The sequence below is a fragment of the Cardiocondyla obscurior genome, linkage group LG18 (assembly GCF_019399895.1).
Source record: "Cardiocondyla obscurior isolate alpha-2009 linkage group LG18, Cobs3.1, whole genome shotgun sequence".
Classification (NCBI taxonomy): Eukaryota; Metazoa; Arthropoda; class Insecta; order Hymenoptera; family Formicidae; genus Cardiocondyla; species Cardiocondyla obscurior.
In genome coordinates, this window is record NC_091881.1 from 826,861 (window position 1) to 846,715 (window position 19,855).

Here is a 19,855-nt window from a genome sequence, read left to right on the forward strand (position 1 = left end):
GGGACCGTGATTGTATTTGCCCGCCGATACAGATTGCCCTGCTTGTTACGATCGCTCGTCGTGAGCTTTTTGAAAGAGAGATTTTTTTTTTTTTATATGTATAATGCGAAACAAATACTGTCGCAGGAAGTGTCAAAGTGATGTCGCAAAGTGCCGTCACCAAATCACAAATTAAGTGCTAATACAATAATGATTAATTTAACTTGACCAGTGAAAAAATAGAATATATGACCCCTTGTTATCTAGCTTAATCTGTATGGATATATTATTTCTGTCAAACCGACGTTTTCAAAGCTTATGCAAAAGTAGAACAGAATAATTTTCTTTACCTCTTGCACGTGAAGGAAAATTCACGTCAAGACTGGAAGGAAGCACTTGTAAAGTTTTCTGTAACAAAGCAGGAACAAACTAGAGAAGAAGATGCGGTAGAGTACCTTTTGTCAAGAATATTACACAACCTAACAAGCAGAAATATTTTATCTTCATCCATTAACTATTAAATTAAACAAAAAACCGTGCAATCAAAAATTAATTAATTCGTAATAATTAAGTTCAGTAGAATTATAAATGTTATTAAGAAGGACAAGTATTGCTCCAGTTTGAATAATCGCGTCTTATATGTATATACGTAACGTTCCATATTTAATTGTAAGTTCTTCCTAATCTATAATCTACTTCTTTTAATATTATATCGCCGGCAGTGTGCTACTTATGTCACGAGTAGCGCGCCAGCAGCAGCGTCGTCGAATGCTTGAAAATTTAATATCGCGAGTGGCGGGTGGGACGAAAGCTAGTCGTCTCGCGATATCGGTTACGCCGACGACGTTGCGGGAAAAAGAGGACGAGTACATCGAAAATGATCGTAAATTGCGCTTCCCAAGTGGACCAGGCGTCGGTCGCCAGTCGTTGGCCGGCTAACCGGCGACTCGGAATAAAATCCAAGAAAGAGCACGCGGCCTATAATAAGATTACGAGAGTGGAACTAACGAGGCTATCGTCACACTGGCGAAGCCAGATGTCGGGTGACGGTTGTCCGCCGCCCAGGACGTGTCTTTCCGATGGTGGCCCTCGGACTCGAGCCATGTGCTCCTCGTCTGCACGCATAGTCTGCCTAGTCTGCGATATTTATGGGAGTGAACTCGGCGCGGATCAAAAGTGCGTCTGCGGGCGTAAGACACGATTAGTCGGTTAGTCGGCGTCCCTTTTCTCCTTTCGTTTTTTTTTTTTTTTTTTTTTTTTTGTCAGTCGAGACCAAATGAGATATTCGTGAGACTTCACTCAGCGCGAAAAAGATGCCGGAATAAAAAAACTATTTCGATGAAAGGCGCGAAAATATGTCTGACAAATAATTATACATATTTTTTAATAAATTGTTAACGAAGAACTTTGTGACTTCTTACGAGCGCCGTAGTTTGGCAACTTAATTATTCGACGTGTCAACTTTTGTATATAGGGAGGAAAAGAGTAATGATTCTTTTGAACGCAAGCAATGCTTTGCGGTCATTTTTAAGCGTATTAATGGCCGGGTCTCGGTGTTATCCGCGTCGCGATAACGCAACGCGGTGAAATGAACTCTCGCGTGGGTACTAACGCGATTGCAGTCGAATTATCGGATTTGGCGCTCTGGTCAGAAAATCTGCGGACAGTAAATACTAGAAGCCAAAAATATTTTATATAAGTGCGAATAAATATCAAAACTATAAATAACATTGTAAAAGGATTTACTTCTCACAACTATTCGATCGCTTTTACTAACGCGCATCATTGACACTGCCGCGTTATTTATTTCCCTTCGGTATTCAATATTTCGCGAATAAATTAAAGCCCAATATTTTCTCTCGTGTAATTTATCTCGTCATGATAAAGGACGTGAGTTTGAATAGAACTTATTAGCTCGGCGTGTAATTACGCAAAATTAAGCAGACTTTATTATCCTTTCGTGCACAGCCGGTCGCCTAAATGTATCTTCAAATTTATACGCGTAACGCCGATAGAAAATAATAATTAAGATAATAATAATTAAAAAAAAAATTAAAAAATGGCTAAATATGAATTTCCATACAAAGAAACGTACTAACGTCAGACATAATTCTTTTTATACTGTCGCAAGAAAATTAGAAATAATTGTTTTAAATAGAAAACATGAGATAAAACGGATGTGGACAGTAATAATTAAGATAATTAAAAAATTCCAAAAACGAGCACACGTGAAACCTTATTTATAAAAATGTGCTTAAGTCAAATATAGTTTTTAAAATATAAAATATCAGTTTTGGATTGGAAATAGTTGAGATAAAACCGAAACAGGCGGTATAAATAATTCCGCAGATGGTGAACGGCGGTGAGCGACCGTCCCGATTCTGCAACGAGAGAGATGTATTATAATTCCGATACGTCTCGCCGCAATGTTGCTCGGGATGTATTACGTGGAAATTCTAGGCTACAGGCATTTCCCGGATTTATTGCAGGATACGCGGTGGCTGACAGTATACTTACATAATGCCGATGAATTCCGACACGGCGTTACGCCGATCGAACGCGAGCGCGCGTACATATTTCTACGCGGGTGCGCATTTTACATGCAGCAGCGAATATATTTCGAGTTATCTCTAAGTGGCAAGGGGGAAGGGAAGGAGGGTGTTTATATTGAAAAATTTCGCGCTATTTCCGAGTCGCGAAAATTAATGCCTTGGGTCGTTAATAACCGGCCGACGTGACTGCTGCCACCAGATATATCGATAATGGATATTATGAAAAGAAGATGCAAACGACGCTTCTTCATTAATGTGATGATGCATTATCGAAGAGAATGCACAGGGACATGTTATTAATGCGCAGTCAATTTTAATGCAACAGATAATTGCTCATTTTGGTGTTTTAAAATATAGAACTATATACGTATTAACGTTTCTTTGGCTTCTTGAAGAATATAGAAGAAACCATGCGCTACGCGCGCGTTATTTTTTAAGACTCAATCACAAACTACGAAAAATAAGTCATGCGACTTACCCATCTGCATGAGCATCAGCGGAGTTGTTGAGTTCTGCCGGTGACTGTAACATAAAAAAGAAAATATTAATTTAGACATGTCAAGTAATTAATAAAATTAATAAAAAAAAAAGATTTTTTTTTTTTTTAATTTATACTTACTTAAAAGTTGCTCCGCCGATGTATGATGCCCGTCCTGAGCCTGCTCCTCCTCTCAGATGGGACGTGACGAGCCATCCTTCCGCGCACAAGTAACTCGCGAACGCGACCGGGTGAAGTTACAATCGCGAAAATTACTGAACACTTTCGCGCGTTATTTTTCGGCACTCTCGTAAAAAATTATCGTAAAGAAAAAACGCCCGATAACTGACGGAACTCCCGAGCGACCGACGAACCGGCTACGGTTCGTATAATGAAATATCGGCGAGCGGCACTTCGTTGACGACAGCGGATGCGACTGCGTCGATCTGTAACAAAAAGAAATATAAATATTAATTATAGTTATCTTAAAAATACGCTTCAATTAATTAAATAAAACTATACGCGCGTTATATATAATATTTTTTCCTTATAGTACGTTTATTTGCTGACTTTTTATTTTTAATGTTGAATAAATTATTAATTACTAATTATTAAATATTTAAGAGGAAAAAAAACTTTTTGCTAAAATCAAATAAAATAGACCTTAAATTCATCTAAGAGAATTTGTACTTGGACAAATATTCCGTCCCGCGTACTAGGAGCCTTTGCGACACAAATTGTAAACCACGTCCCAAAATTACATGTCACATATACAGAGTGTTCTAAATTCCTGAAATTCCTTGCAATTTATTTGCTTCGAGCAGCATAATTCAAGATACCTGTCGTTGATATTAAGAATTATATTATATAAACCTAATTTTTCGCAAATTATTGTGAACAATATTTTAATCTTACGGCAAACTTTATATAAATTCTTTAATTAAATCGCGATAGCAAATGTACCATCAAATAAGAAAATTCACTCTCAAGACATTTTCATTAAACTATATCATACCTCAAGGCTTTTAAATTCTTCAACAAAAATCTTGTTAAAATATACTCTTAGGAATCTTAAAACTTTATTTGTCTTTATTGAAATTAATGTACAAATTGAAGCTTGAGCCGTGAAAGATTTAGTTACTCAATTATAACTTGGAATCTGACAATAAGCCCTTCGTTCTTGATAACTTATAATTCAATAACTATTGGCACCGCGTTATTTTAGTCAAGAAAGAGGAATCGTACGGTCGAGAAATCTATCGTTAAAATTAAAGTCATTAAAATTATTCTCGATTAGCCTGGAAGAAGGGCGTTGATCTTTGATTACCGGAGGCGATTCTTCTCAAAGAACGAGCAGCGGGTCGCGCTGCTCGTCAAGACTGCGCGCTCTTACAGGGATGCAATTAGTCGGCGGGTATTAGCATCAGATCTATCTTGCAAACGGTGGGAGAAAGGACGGACCGATGAAGAGCGGCTGGCACTAATTCACCTCCTCGCAGGACACGAGTCCTGGGCTGGCTTATACACCGAGGGATATATGAGCGCGGCACGTTCCGTCCCTACCGGGGACGATGGGGGCGTTGCCTGCTAATGCTGTTATTGAATTATTTCGAGACTTAGTTTAACGTGTGAGGGATCAAACCCCGGGCTCAGTCCCCGCGGATCAAGAGCCCCGCTTCCTCGCCGTCTTTCTCCCTTTTGCTCTTAGACAGTTTTCCAACTACCCTTCTTTCTCGGGGAGCTCGGGAAATGCGACAGCCTCGGCGTTTCCACGAGTAGATTAAGACGCGATTTGGATGCTCTACCCCTTGTCGATATTCTGGAGGAGGGTCGCGCGCGATCTATGATCCGGCTACGAGTGGCGTAGGAAACGCGAGGGAAACAACTCGGTGACAAGAGAAACGGTTAGGCGAAACTGCGTTCCGTTAGATTCAATCAACTGTAATTTCTATATGTCAATCACTCGGCTCTGCTTCCGCTGTTAGCGGCAATAAGAAACCTTATTACGATGAAACGGTACCGTACATTTAATTGAATATTTTGATTAATGACGCTTCCCAACTTCTAGGATCTAGTACCGTGCTATCATGCCGCCACTTTGTTATGTAGCATTCAGGAAAAATATTTACGTAATAGCTAAATAACAAAATTTTGTTTTTCCACTGATACTGCGTAAACTTCACTTTAATAAAAATAACGAGATACTTTTAATAACATCATATATATGTAAATAAAAATTTTTGCAATATTTTTGCACTATTGATTATATGTATATTATCAACTGCAAGATATAGATGGAAATTTAAAATCGCGTTTTTTTTTCCCTTCTTTCGTGCATGGCACGAAAGTAAAATCTAGTAGCAGCGATAACAGTGTATCACCAATCGCGTGGGGGAGAGCTGTCGGTGACGGTTGGTGTAAACGCATTAGTGACGATCACACAATCGAGATCACGCAAGAGCTCAAAAGGGTGGCGAATAGAAAGAGGAAACTGCGACATATCGGATATCACCATCGCGAACCGGAGACCGGGACCGTCTTTACGACTTCCTCCACGAGATCGAGTCATGATTAGGACGTTGTCGACCCGCCCTTCTTTGACATCCCAGGAGAGTCAGCCGCCCCACGTAGCTTGAATCAAAAACGAGAAGCGAGGAAAGTGTTAGGAAGAACGAGGGAAGCGTGTTGAAAAATGTACAAGCAGCGAGAAAATTCTTGAAGTAAAAAGCAAAGCTGAGAGAAGGGCCACTAGGAGCGAACTAGGCTTTTTCAGACCGGAAGGTAATAACAATATCCGGAGGAGGGGGAGGGGTTCTCAATAAAAGTCTAACCAAGCGGCAAGAGGCATTAATTTTTGTTTCACGTGAATTATTAACGACAGTAACCAATTAGTTAAGCAGTGCTGCACTGCGTTTTGCGCGAAAAAAAAAATTGTAATCAATAAATAAAAGAAGTGCACAAATGTAGAAAAACATTAGAAATTATTTTTTATCAGATGTAAGAATATTGATTATAAATTTGTTAGATTTATTAATAAAAATGATATTTGTTATCAATAAACTTATTTTTTGAATAATTAAAATTGATTAGTCGTTTTATTATTAATCCTGCTGTACAAGAATTGAGGGGAGCATCAAGTTATCTTATGCTGTAACGTAATGCTTGAACAAAATTATTTCATCGTCCCCGCTAGCGATTAGAGAGATTTGAAATTTAATCTCGCTTGTTTCTATCGATCCACTGCTGCGTGAAACGTTGCGAGAGGGAGAACTTACATCGTGCACTGTGGCGAAGGATGTAATACGCGAAGACGACTCAGGGGCAATGTAGTATAACATTCTGGGTATATAAATATATCTGCTTAAGAAGACGGGGCTCGGGAACTTGAGATATTAGAAACACATGTCTTGAATGGGGCGGCACTTTTTTGGAGCGCGATGAACGCTCGATGCTCCACGTGCTTAAATGCCGAATGTCCAAGTTACACATTTACATATCGCTTTTACGCCGTCAAAATATCAGACAGCACTTGGTTTTTTGTACAATGTGTGAAAATGTAAAATAAATAGGCTATCAAGAAGAAGAAAAAAAAAAAACTAACAGATTCCATTGTGAATAAAAAAATAAAGACTAACGATCTTGACAATTGACACAAAGAATTTAGTTAAAAATAAAAGAAAGTATTCAAGCCTTCTTATTAAAATATTAAAAATTGGTTTAAATTATTTACATATATTTATAACGTAAGTATTTAATTAATTATTCAAGTCTTCTACAATAAAAAAAAAATTAAATAAAATCTATGTCAGCTAGAAATAATCATTTAGAAAATTAGGAAAATTACGTTAAATTATAAAACTAATTAAATTAAATCGCAGGACTTGTTCCTCCTTGAAGGAATTTATTTCCATTGATTTGACTTCAAATAGATATGCATAAGTCTCGCTTCATCGACCTCGATATCAATCTTCGCGCGTTAATTAACAGGTCGACGAGCTTAATCGATTTACGGATCCAAAATAACATTTCCGGCTAAGCGCATTTTGCCGCCACTAAATATTCATTTCAGGCGCGTATGCTCTAATGTATTTATCGAGCAATCGGGGATGGAAAGAGGCGCGGGGGAGGGGAGGGGAGGGGAGGGGAGATCCGAGGGACATGATGAGCTCGCGTTACAATGAACGAAATGAAGGTGTCGGCGCGGCTATTAAAATGATGGTATTATGCATATCGCACGTCACGTAGTTACGGGCTCGCGGGTATTATCGGCGCGCTTTTAATATACGCTGTAAAATTTCCGCGATCGTATCCTCTCTTTGGCGCTCGCGAGACACTAAAAGGCATAACGGCAAATTGCATTTCGCGATAATGACACGTTGAAAGTTCCCTCGCGAGTCGCGGCCGCATCTCGCGCGGCAACGTCCCAGGCCGACGGCGGCGTTGACAACGGGCCACTTGCGTCAATTTTCTCGTGATTAGCGCGCTCAGGAAGCCCCCGGCGTAATTAGTCCAAGTCGCGTGCGCGCTCGAAACGAGATAACGCGTCGACATCGTGGAAACAAAACTCGCGCTCAGGTACTTGTTAATCTCGTTATTCGGAATTGCGCGAAACGAGTAGGAAAATAGGACGTGCTCCGCGCGAATAGAGGTGCACAGCCTTCTACAGCTCGTACAACTTGAGTACATTATGCGGAATGCGCGTGCAAAGCGTGTTCTAATACGCGTACAGCATCTCACGTCAATCTTTCCACGGAAGAAGAACTTTATTTCCTAATCTGAATTTTTATCACTGACAGCGTTTCAAGTGTTTTTTTTTTTTTTCTTTTAATACTAAAGAAACGCAACTACTTTACGTTTCGTGAATTTTGAATGGAATTAAACACGAATGGTATACGCGTCACCGTATAATGTTCAATTTTGTCTGTAATATAAAGATAATATACATACTGCTAATTCTGAAATCCCTGATTTCAAATAGTGGTCTCGACATATTCACCGTTCTGTAAATTAGGCGGCGGGGTATTACGTAAAATAATCGTCCACGCGGCCGCGTGTAGTAATGCGCAGCTTTGAGCTCGATAATTATCGCATAGTGAATTTTGGCAAGAACAGCAAATTAGGGCTCTATTGCGGGTATGACAATCGATATTAATTATCAGGTGATTGCAAATCGGTTTTGCAATTAATTAATTAATTAACCGCTCCTCGATTAGACTATATTGTAAAAAAGAACTGCCGCTGTTATCCGCACCATGTTTCTCTTTCACGCGGTTCTCGCGTATTTGCGAACGTTGATCTATTAATACTCTGACGGGACGTACGTAACGCATAAAATTACACGTAAGGCAAATTGAACGTGTATCGGATTGTATACGGTAGCAGAAATATTGAGGAACATATCGTTTTTATCGGAGAAATCGAACATAGCCGCAAGGCAAATATTTCGTCCCGTATATGAAGTCGATAATATAAAATCTGTATGTATCTCTCGTATGCTAGTATGATCGCAAAAGAGGATCGTGATATTAAAGGAATAGGATACAAGTCGCGACCAATAACAAGATGTGTATGTGCGCGCGTGTGTGTAAAGCGTTCTGGTTGGTATAGAGATTTTACGTTTATACTTGATATCGTTATTGCTCTATTTCAAAATTTTGTACCTGCATCGAAGATAAAGGTAAACAGAATATTTTTCATCATAAAAATTTAAATTAAAAGGTATGAAATCTGTTACGAGCTACGTTGTAAATGTAAAAACAAAAATATTTGCTAAGGCTCCAATCATAAAACGGAATTAATATCAAATTCTCTAAGATGTATAATGCTTGAAAGTTTTAAGAGAGACGGGGAAAAAAAAATATTAACGTTATCCAAATGCATTAAACGATCGTTGAGTTAATGCGTGCGGCAGGGCGGGCTCGTTTGTTCCAGCATTGACGAATTATAATGCGATGCCGGCGCACGTTTCACGCGTATGAAAGCAACCGTGATGAATTACGTATGCGCAGAAACGCGACAGTAAATTGCAAAAGGCCGAAATACTGTTCCCGCGAATGAATCTGTTTAGCGACAAGAGGTCTGGTATTTCTCCGTTAATTAAATTTTGTGTGTTAAATCAACGCTGACGGGGAAAATAGAAAGCGTCGCAAAGAGAACTATTCAAGAGGATTGTTTAGACGGAAAGGAGATAATTTCCTACGGGCTATTCTTCAGGCCTTTTTACCATTCTCACATCTCACTTGCAATTGTTCGCACTCGACTGCTGCTTCCGCTGGCTACTGAACCCGCCGCCCGCGCGACCCGCGCACGTGGACTTGCAGTGCGATGGCCGCTGGCCGATGGAAACACGCACGTGCTCACAGCTGACCGCGGCCAGCGAACTCGCGCTCCAAGTTCGCATGGTGGAGGACGCGCGGGCGGCGGTCGGTAGGAACCGGTTTGCCTGGCGAATTCGGCAGTCGAGCGAGCCTTGCGTCAGGTCAGAACAACAACAGTAGACTAGCACGCGACAAAAAAACGTCTAGATATCTTGTATTTACAAACATGATCTGCGCTGGACAGTGACTAGACGATCGATACTAGACAGATTTTGTTTTTTCTTTTTTTAAATGACAACTTAATTCTTTGAAGATAGTTATATATTTAATCTGCGCGATCTATCACTAGCTGCAAAATCAGATTTGCTAGATAAATTTCCACTCGGGATTATTTGTTGTTAAAAATATCATTAAAATGATATGCATTAAGAAATTAGAAAATACGTATGTGAGAAATTTTCAAAGCAAGCTTCACGAAGTGCATACATAATATGGGACCCCCCCAGTATTTCCTGACAGTTGGATTAGATATGTTGGAACACAAAGAGTTGCAACTTTCATTCTGGTACGCTGGTACGGCAAAAGCCAAAGTTAATCACCGTAAAAATAAACAGAAACGATATTACTCCCAGTGTTTTTGCTAACAAATTATAGGAAACCAACAAAATTAAATCCATTAAATTCTTTACAACTGCAAAGTCGAACATTTCGGCGGATACGGATTACTGCTCGCGAGCGCGACGTTAGAGTCGTTTATTCTAAGAGCGATCGTGTCGATTCTTTCCGACAAATCAGATCATGACGCACGGATTGCGTCGTCTAGTTGTACGTCGGCGGAAAATTCGCGCGGGTCCTCGCGGTGATGCAACGGCAGTTGCATAACGAGTACGTGCTTCTCCGAAACTTTTGCGATTACGTATTTTTAAACGTGATGCATTTCGCTTCGAGAAGTATGCATTTTCACGCCGCTCTCGCTCCCGCATCGCCGTGCCGCTTTTACTATTCTTATCTCTTGTTTCATGCCTTACTAACTTTTTACGCGGCTTGTCCGTCCGCGGCAGAACCCCCGCTAAAATATCACGTTGAAAATAACTCGCTCTCGAATTCACATTTCTCGCTGCGCGGCTGATTTCGCCGGAATATGCATGAGACGGAGGCGTCAGACGTAAAATAAAAAAAATAAAATAAAATAAAATAAAAAAAAAAAAGCGATGATGCGATGAAAAATTTGGCGACTCGTAAAATATTTTTCTTCCCCTTTTTGTTTTTCACCGGCGAAACGATACGTTAGTTCCAACTGCGTTAGTTTCTGTCTCATCGCATTCTATTCTTTGATAGATGCATGTCATCACGTCTAAAAACGACGAGCTGTATTAATTAATCACTACATCGCGCTTTACGATAACATCGCGATACTAGATGTACACGATAATAGACGTACAAAAACTTTACAAATTCCATATTATAATATAATTTGCAGGTATCATAGAGATATTTGTGTAAAATTATCTTGTATTTATTATTCAGATGCTCATATATTAATTCACACGTACCTAAGTGTAAATTTGTTGACACTGATGCAATTATTTTATGATTCCATTAAACTATTAGTTTATTACATAAAATATATAATTTGTTTAATAATATAAACTTTTAAATTTGTCTCACAAGTATATTTTTTGTAAAATTATATAAAACATCGAGTTGAAAAGAAAGATAAAAATACTTAATTTCTTCTGAATTTTTTCATGAGAATAATTAACACGTAAAAGCTTATTACTTTTAATTAATGTACGTAAAATTACAAACGTTAATTTAAGAAGAGTAATTAAAATAAGAAAATAAGAGCTTACTCGATTGACAGAAACTGATTAAAATTTATCTCTTGCTAATCAATACGAATATCATTAGTTGAAAGTAAAAAGATATCTATTTTCTTTATATACGGTTTCATAATTTAATAACTGACGAAGAGATTAATAATTACCTGTGCTGTCGTTTATTACTAACGCAATTTATTTATTTTATGGCGTGTTTTGTGATATAATCCGCGGCAGCAGCTTTCAACTTTATAATAAAATATATCGTTAATAGAAAATTCTACATTTGTTTGTGCGCGCGACGAAAAGTGAAACGCACGACGTGTGACGGCCGTAACGCGATAAACGCGATATTCATTTTTGCGCGGGGATTGTAATAGAGATTTATAATAGAAATAATAAAGGCGCGAGAGATTAAAGTGGGTTAATCCGTTGTGAAACCGGTTCCGTGCGCCTCGAAATTGGCACCCGATACAGACTCACACCCGTAAACATTTGTCCGCCGACAGCCTGTGATTCTTTACTGCAAATGGCGCTTGGGATTTATTGGAAGGAACGTTGAGTCGTTGCTCACATTTAACGATTACAATCCGTGCGACCTGGGTGCATATAAACTATCGATTTTTCCACGACCTTAGTTCACTATCACACGTAACGGTTGAATCGTTTCCTTCTCTCTTTTCAAACTTTTCTCCGTCTCGACTGCACTTTTCGGCATATTTTTGACTTTACGCTTAAAGTTACAGGAACGTTGGAAATATAGCACGTATATGTAACGGTATACGTCGTTGATTAAATAAATATAATCGCAATAAATTGTGTATTCGTTTAAAGTTTCAGCTGAATTCGATATCCAATCATATCAATATTCGCGTATTTAACATGTTTCGTTATTGACGATAGGATGAAATTTATACGAACGTGTAAAGATAAGAAATATTATATTGGTACCAATTTTCGCGCCAAATCAACACACATTCGGATTTCTAGCCTTGTTTATTTTACGATATTGATATAATACGGACACATTTAATTTATTAAAAATTGAATAAAACCTTTTTTTTTTTTTACTGCGCGATATAGACAAAACCTCTCAACGCAGTAATTCAATTCAATTCTGTTATAACAATTAAATAATTTATTGCAGTTTAACGTCAGTTAATATCTCTTTTCTTTATTATTTTATATTAATATCTTACCAATAAAAATTTTTTAACGTTTAGAAATCCTATGCCGTATTATAATATCAAGAAAAATAAATTTCAATCAATTAATTTTAATCTTGACAATATGTAAAAATGACATTTCCATGCTACTTCTGTTAGTTTCATTTTCCTTCTTTACATATTTCATATAACTTTTAGTTTACTCCACGTCGGAGTGTCTTCTCAGCTCAAGATTCGAGAACAAGACTTTATTCTTCTTGGCGCGTTTTATCCTCGCCGTGGAAAGAGTAACAGAACGGAAATATCTTCTTTACCTATAAGAAGATAAATCTTGCCGTCGAAGCGGAATTGTATCGCGGACGAATTTAATAAAAATCAGTTCTATCGCGCCAACTCCGCGAAAAGCGGAATTCCTTATCTCTTTCCTTTTTTACCCCACCCCTTCCCTCCCCCATTTTTACCCTCTTCCGAGTACGGGTAGCAAATCTAATCTTGAAAGCATCGCGGTACTCTCTTGCGAATCGAGCGGGCAAATTATTTTAGTCGACGTCACGAAAACGCGCCGAGGCTTCGCTCTGTCTGTTAAAACGCGGGGCAGCACGTATGCTTCCTTCGGGGATGTACGTATAACGGCCGTTCGTTTGCGCCCGAGCATCGCTTCCTCCACCTTCGTTCGCCTCCCGTTCGCGGACACGACGGACGGGACCGGTGAAGAGAAAGAGCCGCCTCGTTGTTTCGTGGCCGGCTCGCTTTTAGCGAGTTTAGGAGAAAAGTATCTAATGCGAACCGACTTTACGAAGTGCTCCGCGTTTCTCGTTTCTTCTCCTTTACTTTCCTTTCCGCGGAGTTTCTTGATTACCCACGGTCTCTCTCCCCCTGACGGTTGTCTTCTTGTTATAGCCGACGCGGCGTGGCCTGACATGAATTTTTATGCCGGCTCTTAGGCTGGCAGGCATACCCACCCGTAGTGCGAAACTGTCTATCCTTTTTGCGGACAACGACACGTATGTGTAACGTCCGACGGTGTTACTTTGGCCGAGAGTAACGGTGCATTACAGTAAAAGAAAAGTTTGTTAGAGTAGCTTAAACTGTTTAAACAATTATTTTAGTTAAGTTTTATTTTTCTTTTTTTTTTTTTAATCCGCAGTTGTTACTTTTTGATAATGTCATGTTTAGATGTTAGATGGAACTTGTAAAATAATTTTTTAACACACGCATTTAACATTATTTTTATAAGTTAATGGCGTTAAAAAAATGTGTAGTTGAAAAAATGTTAAAGAAAGAATAAAAAAAAGGATTTAGAAATTCTAAGCTTCTGGAAATCATCGTTGTCATGTCGAGCCTGCAAACAAGCCGCAGGATGATTTCCGCTAGGCAACGCGAAAAACTTTCTTACCTCCGAGCAACGTTCCGAAGGGGAAGTATAAAAGAAGGACCGTTTTTCTCATGTGCTAACGATGCGCCGCGTGCTCGATTGTACAATGTGGCCGCGTGTGTGCACACGCAGCAGGACTATTTCTAGATGGGGCGCAGAAAATCTACCGACATTACCATACTGGAGAATTTAATATGAGCAAAAAAAAAAAAAAAAAAAAAAAAAAAGCTAAAAAAAAAAAAATTATTGAGCTGTAACATAAATCGGGATGCTCAAATTGATATTTTTAATTATTAAAAATGTATTATCACGACAAACGGTAGAGAGAAATAAATAAGAAAATGAGATGCTCGTGGCTGCGAGCTACTTAAAGTTCTTCGGCCATGATGAAATGTCGGAGCCAGATATTATCGGATATGGTTCTAAAGCGATAGGCACCCACGCAATTGTCGGGAAATCAGGATCGGGACGAGCGAAGAGACGTATTGCCCCCGTAGCGACGCACGCGTATAACGAGACGTGCGTTGTAATTGCGGAGCCGCGGACACCCGCGTCAGCAAAGCCCGAAGGGCTTGATTGCCTTCGTTGGTCGGCCTGGTTGCTCGTGTCCGGGAACAAAGCAGATGGGGATCTTTAACAGTTATTGGCCGGGCATACGGAGAGAATGCGAGGAAGAGAGAGGCGCTTCTCTAGAGGTGCGGAACGATTTATCGCAGGTTACGCGCATCTGGAGTGTGGAATCGTTGTGCGGAAAGCGCGCGAGGGAGAACGTGCGGAGAACGACCGGGGGCGAACGGCCGGCGTGCCGTCACTTTCAATTAGATAATTGAAACGGGGGTGAGAGATAGCCGAGCGACGCTTGTTCTCGCGGTGCTGTGCGGTCTGCCAACATTTTACAAAAGCCGCACGAAGGGACGGTACGAAAACCGGGGTCGGCCTCGGACATTTGCGCGTTTCGACGTGAGACTGTGACACCCACACCCTTCTCCCTTCTCTCTTTTCTCTCTCTTGAAATCGAACTCGGAAACTGAAATAGTAAACGAGCCAGAAAGATCTGTGAAATCAGAATCGACGTCGCACACGCACTTGTAATTTAATGCTGTATTTTACGTTATTCAAATAATTGAGGATATTTTTATAGATAGTTTAAAGTATTACTTTGAATAAGAAACCTCACACAAACGTGTATTAGAAATAAAAAAATAAAAAATAAAAAAAATCTACACCTTTACTTCAAGATTCTTGCCGAATAATAATAATCTAAAAAATTTCTGTAAAAACTCGTAAGCCACGTTATTTAAAATCGGATTATTTTGAAATGCTCTTTTGTGAAGAAAGAATGAAAAAAAGTAGGAAGTTGTACAGAGACAATATCTCGTCTCGTCAGATTTTCCTTACAATACAATGGGACACAATTACCGGTTTATTCGCTCTATTCTCTGTGCTCCTCTCGAAATGACGGATCGTAGCTGAATAATATCGCGGTCAATACACGTACTTTTTCCGACTAAGCTAGGAGTGATACGTAGCGCGTATCGCTCGACAGTGCTTCAATATCCGCCGTGACGTTTCCGCAATAATGGTCGGCGACAGTCGAACGGAAACTCGTCGCGATTGCGGTGCGCAAAACGGGAAGGTGAGCTTGCATCGGCAATGATACGTCTGCGAGCTCTTGGATCGACATTGCTTTCTCATTGGAAACCGGCGACGAAATGAGAAGCCGTCGGATCGCTTCATTGTTTCTATGGTCTGACTAAAACAGTGGGTCAAGGGTCGCAGCTCCAGGTGGTAGCGAAATAAGGGTGCGCACGTCAGCTTTTGTCAGAGATAACGCTACGATGAGCGGTGGATCAACTGCTGGAGAGTTGCAGAAACCTGATATGTTTGGGGAAAGAAGGGACGAGAGAGGGGAAAAGGTGCTCGCCCTCGACTGGCTCTCTTCGCGGCCCTTCCGGTTATTAAATATTAATCCCGTGAGATTACTAGAACGCCGGCAATCTTTCGTGACTGCGAAACTCGGTTTCTTCTATTTTTTTTTCTTTTTTTTTTTGCCCGCAATCTGAGCCCTAACGATTTCGCGATCGAGTACGAGGAAATCGTGTGGAGAACGTTCCGTTTTCGCAGCGATAAAGTTGATATTTTAATATTCGCATTTATTTTTAATAAAATTTTTGGTAAATTACGTTGTAATTAAAAAAGAAAATTTGTTTTTAACACAAGAGCAATGTTTAATTTCTAAGTTTTCTTGACTTTGTAAGTTAATGAAGTAATTATATATAAGTTAGACACTTTAATGGAAATTAATTTAAATAATTATAAATTAAACGTCAATTATTTCGAAAGGGTTAGATATACGTAAACATTTTCTTAATTAAATTAACAATGCGATTTTGATGGTTTCCTCCCCGTTTGCCACATGCCAATGCCAGTGCAAGCGTGCGCGCAACATGTTCCATCACTTCGCAAGCAATATACATGCACACACACGTGCGCAAAGGTTATTACCTTAAGTCAACGAACGATATCGTTACATCATCGCGGGTACGTATACAAGTACCCCTCGCTGCGAATGCTCTTGTCAATTTCGAGCTCTTGCTACGCGTCGGTGCTTTCGGACGCAAAAACAAAGACGTAAAATTCCAAAGGGAGAACAATAATTTCGCTCTTTCTCACCGGTCCAGCCCGGTCCGGTCAAGCTCGACGAGATTCGCGCCCTCGATTCGCGGAGAATCGCAGATCATTTGCGAAAGAAACTTTCCTCACCACTTCTGCTACATCGCCCATCACGACGAACGAGTTTTACGTAACAAAGCCGTATAACTCAGTCGGCAGTCAGATTCCTGAGCAGTCTCTAATTGGTTCTCGCCGATGGAAGTTTCGCACACACCCGGCGCGCTTTATCTCTCCTTATTATTATCCCGCGCCACGCGGCATTGCTGTTATTGCGGTGCGAGGAAATACGCACGCGAATGAGAATCTTGCAAGATAAAGAGAGACCGGAAACGAGAGTGAAAGCGAGAAAGTGAGAGAGAGAAAGGAAAGCGAGAGACAGAGAGAGAGAGAGAGAGTGAGATATACTATATGGTTCACAAAGCATGGAGGATAATCGCCCGCGGGAGGTGACTGCACGCGCGCGCACGTTGATTGTCTGGGCTCGCATAATCGTCGTACGCGCAAATGGAATATTATTGCACGCGGAAGAGAGGAAGCGCTGGAGGAGTGTATACATACACGTGCGTGCGTGCACGGGCTTAGAACTGAACGGCCTTACGTCGCGTTAAACTCGGAGACGCGGAAACTCCATTTCGAGTTAATACAGAATCGAGTTAGTGGGAGATTGTAGCTTGTCAACTGTATAGAGGCTGGATAATCGAACGTCTACGCTATGTAAAAGTAATATTGCTAAAGCGGAATAAATATCTGTCTGATCTAAAGTATCTGATAAATCAGTTAAATTAAAACTTTAGTTGTAATTTTATTATTAATAAAAAAAAAAAAGTTATTATTGATGTAACAGTTTTAAAATTCGAAATTTATGACGTATCAATTATTTGATGGCTGTAAAAATTGCCACGGAAATTAGTTCATTAGCGAACGCACGAGTCTGTATTTATTATTATTTTTTTTTTTTTTTTTTGCGTTAAATGTAGCTTATTAATACCAGATATAATTTATAAGTGGCTAAACACAAGTCTGATTAAGTACTTCCGCGCTGAACGGTTGACATAGTGCTCTATAATTTATTCTTTACGGTGTGGAAAAAAATCTGCTTAGGTCAACCATGTAGAAAAGGAACTTTGGCCTCGGATGGTACTTTATAACCGGTGCTTTAAGTACTTTTAAGCGTCATTACGGAAGTTTTAAGCAGTAGAATATAAACAGTAAAACGTCACTTTGCCATTAAAAAAAAATACTTAATGATTAAAATGTTACATAATTAACCTTATTAATTTATACATTTCGTACGTGCATACCTTGTAATTACGTAAATATTTAATTATTTCAAACTTATTCCAGGTAAAGTAAGTGTAGTACGACTTTGAATACGATAATAAATTGTCGTAAGAGCATTTAAATAATATTTTTCTTCCTAATTTTCCTATTTTTAATTCGCATATTAATCCATGTCAATTGAATGCTCAAGAGCTAATATGTTTTTTACGCAAATAAGCTTTACGGGTTTCGAGATTAAATCTGAATGCAGCCTTTTAAAACCGAGAGATCCCTTTTCACATCGTGGATAAACGAACGTATCGATTCATCGCCGCGATAATACGTAACTAATGAACATAAAGCAGAGGAAAGCGTTTGACTTGTTGAAGAGTTTTGTTTGCCTTTGATATGTTTCTTCGAGATTTTACATATAAATTGCGTTATTAATGTGAACGTTAATGAAGACCTTTGATACTTTTGAGTACATAAACCGATATGCGATATGAAAACGTTGATGAGGACCGCAAAAAGTGACGGAAGGTAAAATTGCCCGAGCCTGCACATTTTGCTCTTTATTCGCCGTATAATCCGGCATAAATAAAAAAATGAATATAAAATAGAGCATTTTTTTAATATAAAGAATATTTCATTGAATCAATTAATTTCAGTTTACAAATACTTTTCTCTCCGCTTGTCGTTGAAAAATGCAAAACAGCAACGTTAGATAATATGTAATAAAATCGAAAACATATAATTTTAATGCAAAACTGTTGTTAACTTGAAAGGACTTTTGTTTAAGATGACAAACTTGGAGAAAGAGAGAAAGATAACGAACGAGATGTAAAATGCGATTACATTTGGTACATGACGCGTTCGAAAGTTACTTTTGAAAGAGTTAATTAAATTCCGGACGCCTTAGACCTGATGACTGCGTTTCAAATTTATTCGCGTTTTGTTTGTGCGTCGCATGACAATCTTTGCAACCGACGAACAACAATTTCTATCCTTCGAGTTCAATAACTCGTTATCGGCTAGCTGCGAGCGGAAATAATTCCGTCACTCCGAAATCGTCGCACGCGAAAAAGAGAGCGAGCTCCGTTCTATTTTTTTCCCCCGGGCCTCGACAAGAAAATCGAGTTTCGCGAAATCGAGTGCTTACAAATTCAGTCCTTAACGAACGAAAACTGTCAACAGCAGTCCGGGCTGAAATTATTTTTTCCTCGGCTCCTCAATTTACTCGCCAATGGACAAATTCACTCCAACGCTTGGATTTATTGCAGTTATATTTATTTTCCGACAGTTGTTTCGCCTTTTCTCATCTGACGATTTTTTTCTCGACGATAATCTTTGTGTTGACTTTTCGCGTCACATTAAGGAAAATAAGATGAAGCATTAAACGTACAACCAATACTCTCAATAATGCCTTTAATAATATCAAAATATATATTATTAATACGTAATTTGATTTCATTTAACAGCCGCATACTCTGCGATATTGTAATATTAATATATCTCTGCTTAAAGTTTAATATAAAAATTGTTTTACAAACTCTTTATCAAGAGAATGTATAATCAATCAAATTAATATTACATCGGTATTATAATTAATTAATAATTCATGTTATATTTATCATTACCTCGTAAAGCGATTTATGAATATTAATTTTACTAAATTTTTTATTAACCTATGCCTGTATTAAACTATCAATTTCATCAAAATACTGATTTATTGAATAAAATATTTCTTAAAATAAAAAAAAATTTTTTTTTTTAATTAACTATCTTCCGTATTAAAATTTAGGTCTTTTCGTCGCAGGTCAATGCATAAACAATATCCCATATGTTGACTGTGTAATAATGCAATGATTAATTTAGCTCGCGACTTATCCAGCGAATCTTTATGTAGTCTGAATCTTTGTTCAGCTTCCACGCCGTGCTCTTTACAGATCGTTAGCATATCTTCCCTCGCTCAAGAACGGAATATCAAAGTTACACTGGCGCGGCGGCAAGATAGCCGCCCTTTTCTTTCCACCATCCGCGCGCGCCACCGTAAATTGTGTTCCTACGGCAATTCAGTCGTGAATCTTCCAGCCGAACGAGTCGCTGCCGTTTCCAATTACAGGACAGACTTTGATTCGTTGAGGCCGTCGGATATAAGCGAGGAATCAGGATCAATATTGAGATTCTTTTGAGTCGCGTTCCAGCTCGAAGGTGGACGAGGGAAAGTTCGGCGGT

The 19,855-nt window shown here is 39.1% G+C and overlaps 1 long non-coding RNA gene across 1 annotated transcript in view; it reads right to left on the reverse strand.

Moving 5' to 3' along the window:
• Positions 1 to 1,277: 1,277 nt before the first annotated feature.
• The window catches only part of LOC139109544 (uncharacterized), a 34,709-nt gene continuing 16,131 nt past the window's right edge, over positions 1,278 to 19,855 (reverse strand). Inside the window, exons 3-4 of the long non-coding RNA XR_011546849.1 lie at positions 3,151 to 3,455; positions 1,278 to 3,053 (exon numbers count right to left, since the gene is read on the reverse strand). This is a non-coding gene — a long non-coding RNA (uncharacterized lncRNA). The remainder of the gene's footprint in view (positions 3,054 to 3,150; positions 3,456 to 19,855) is intronic.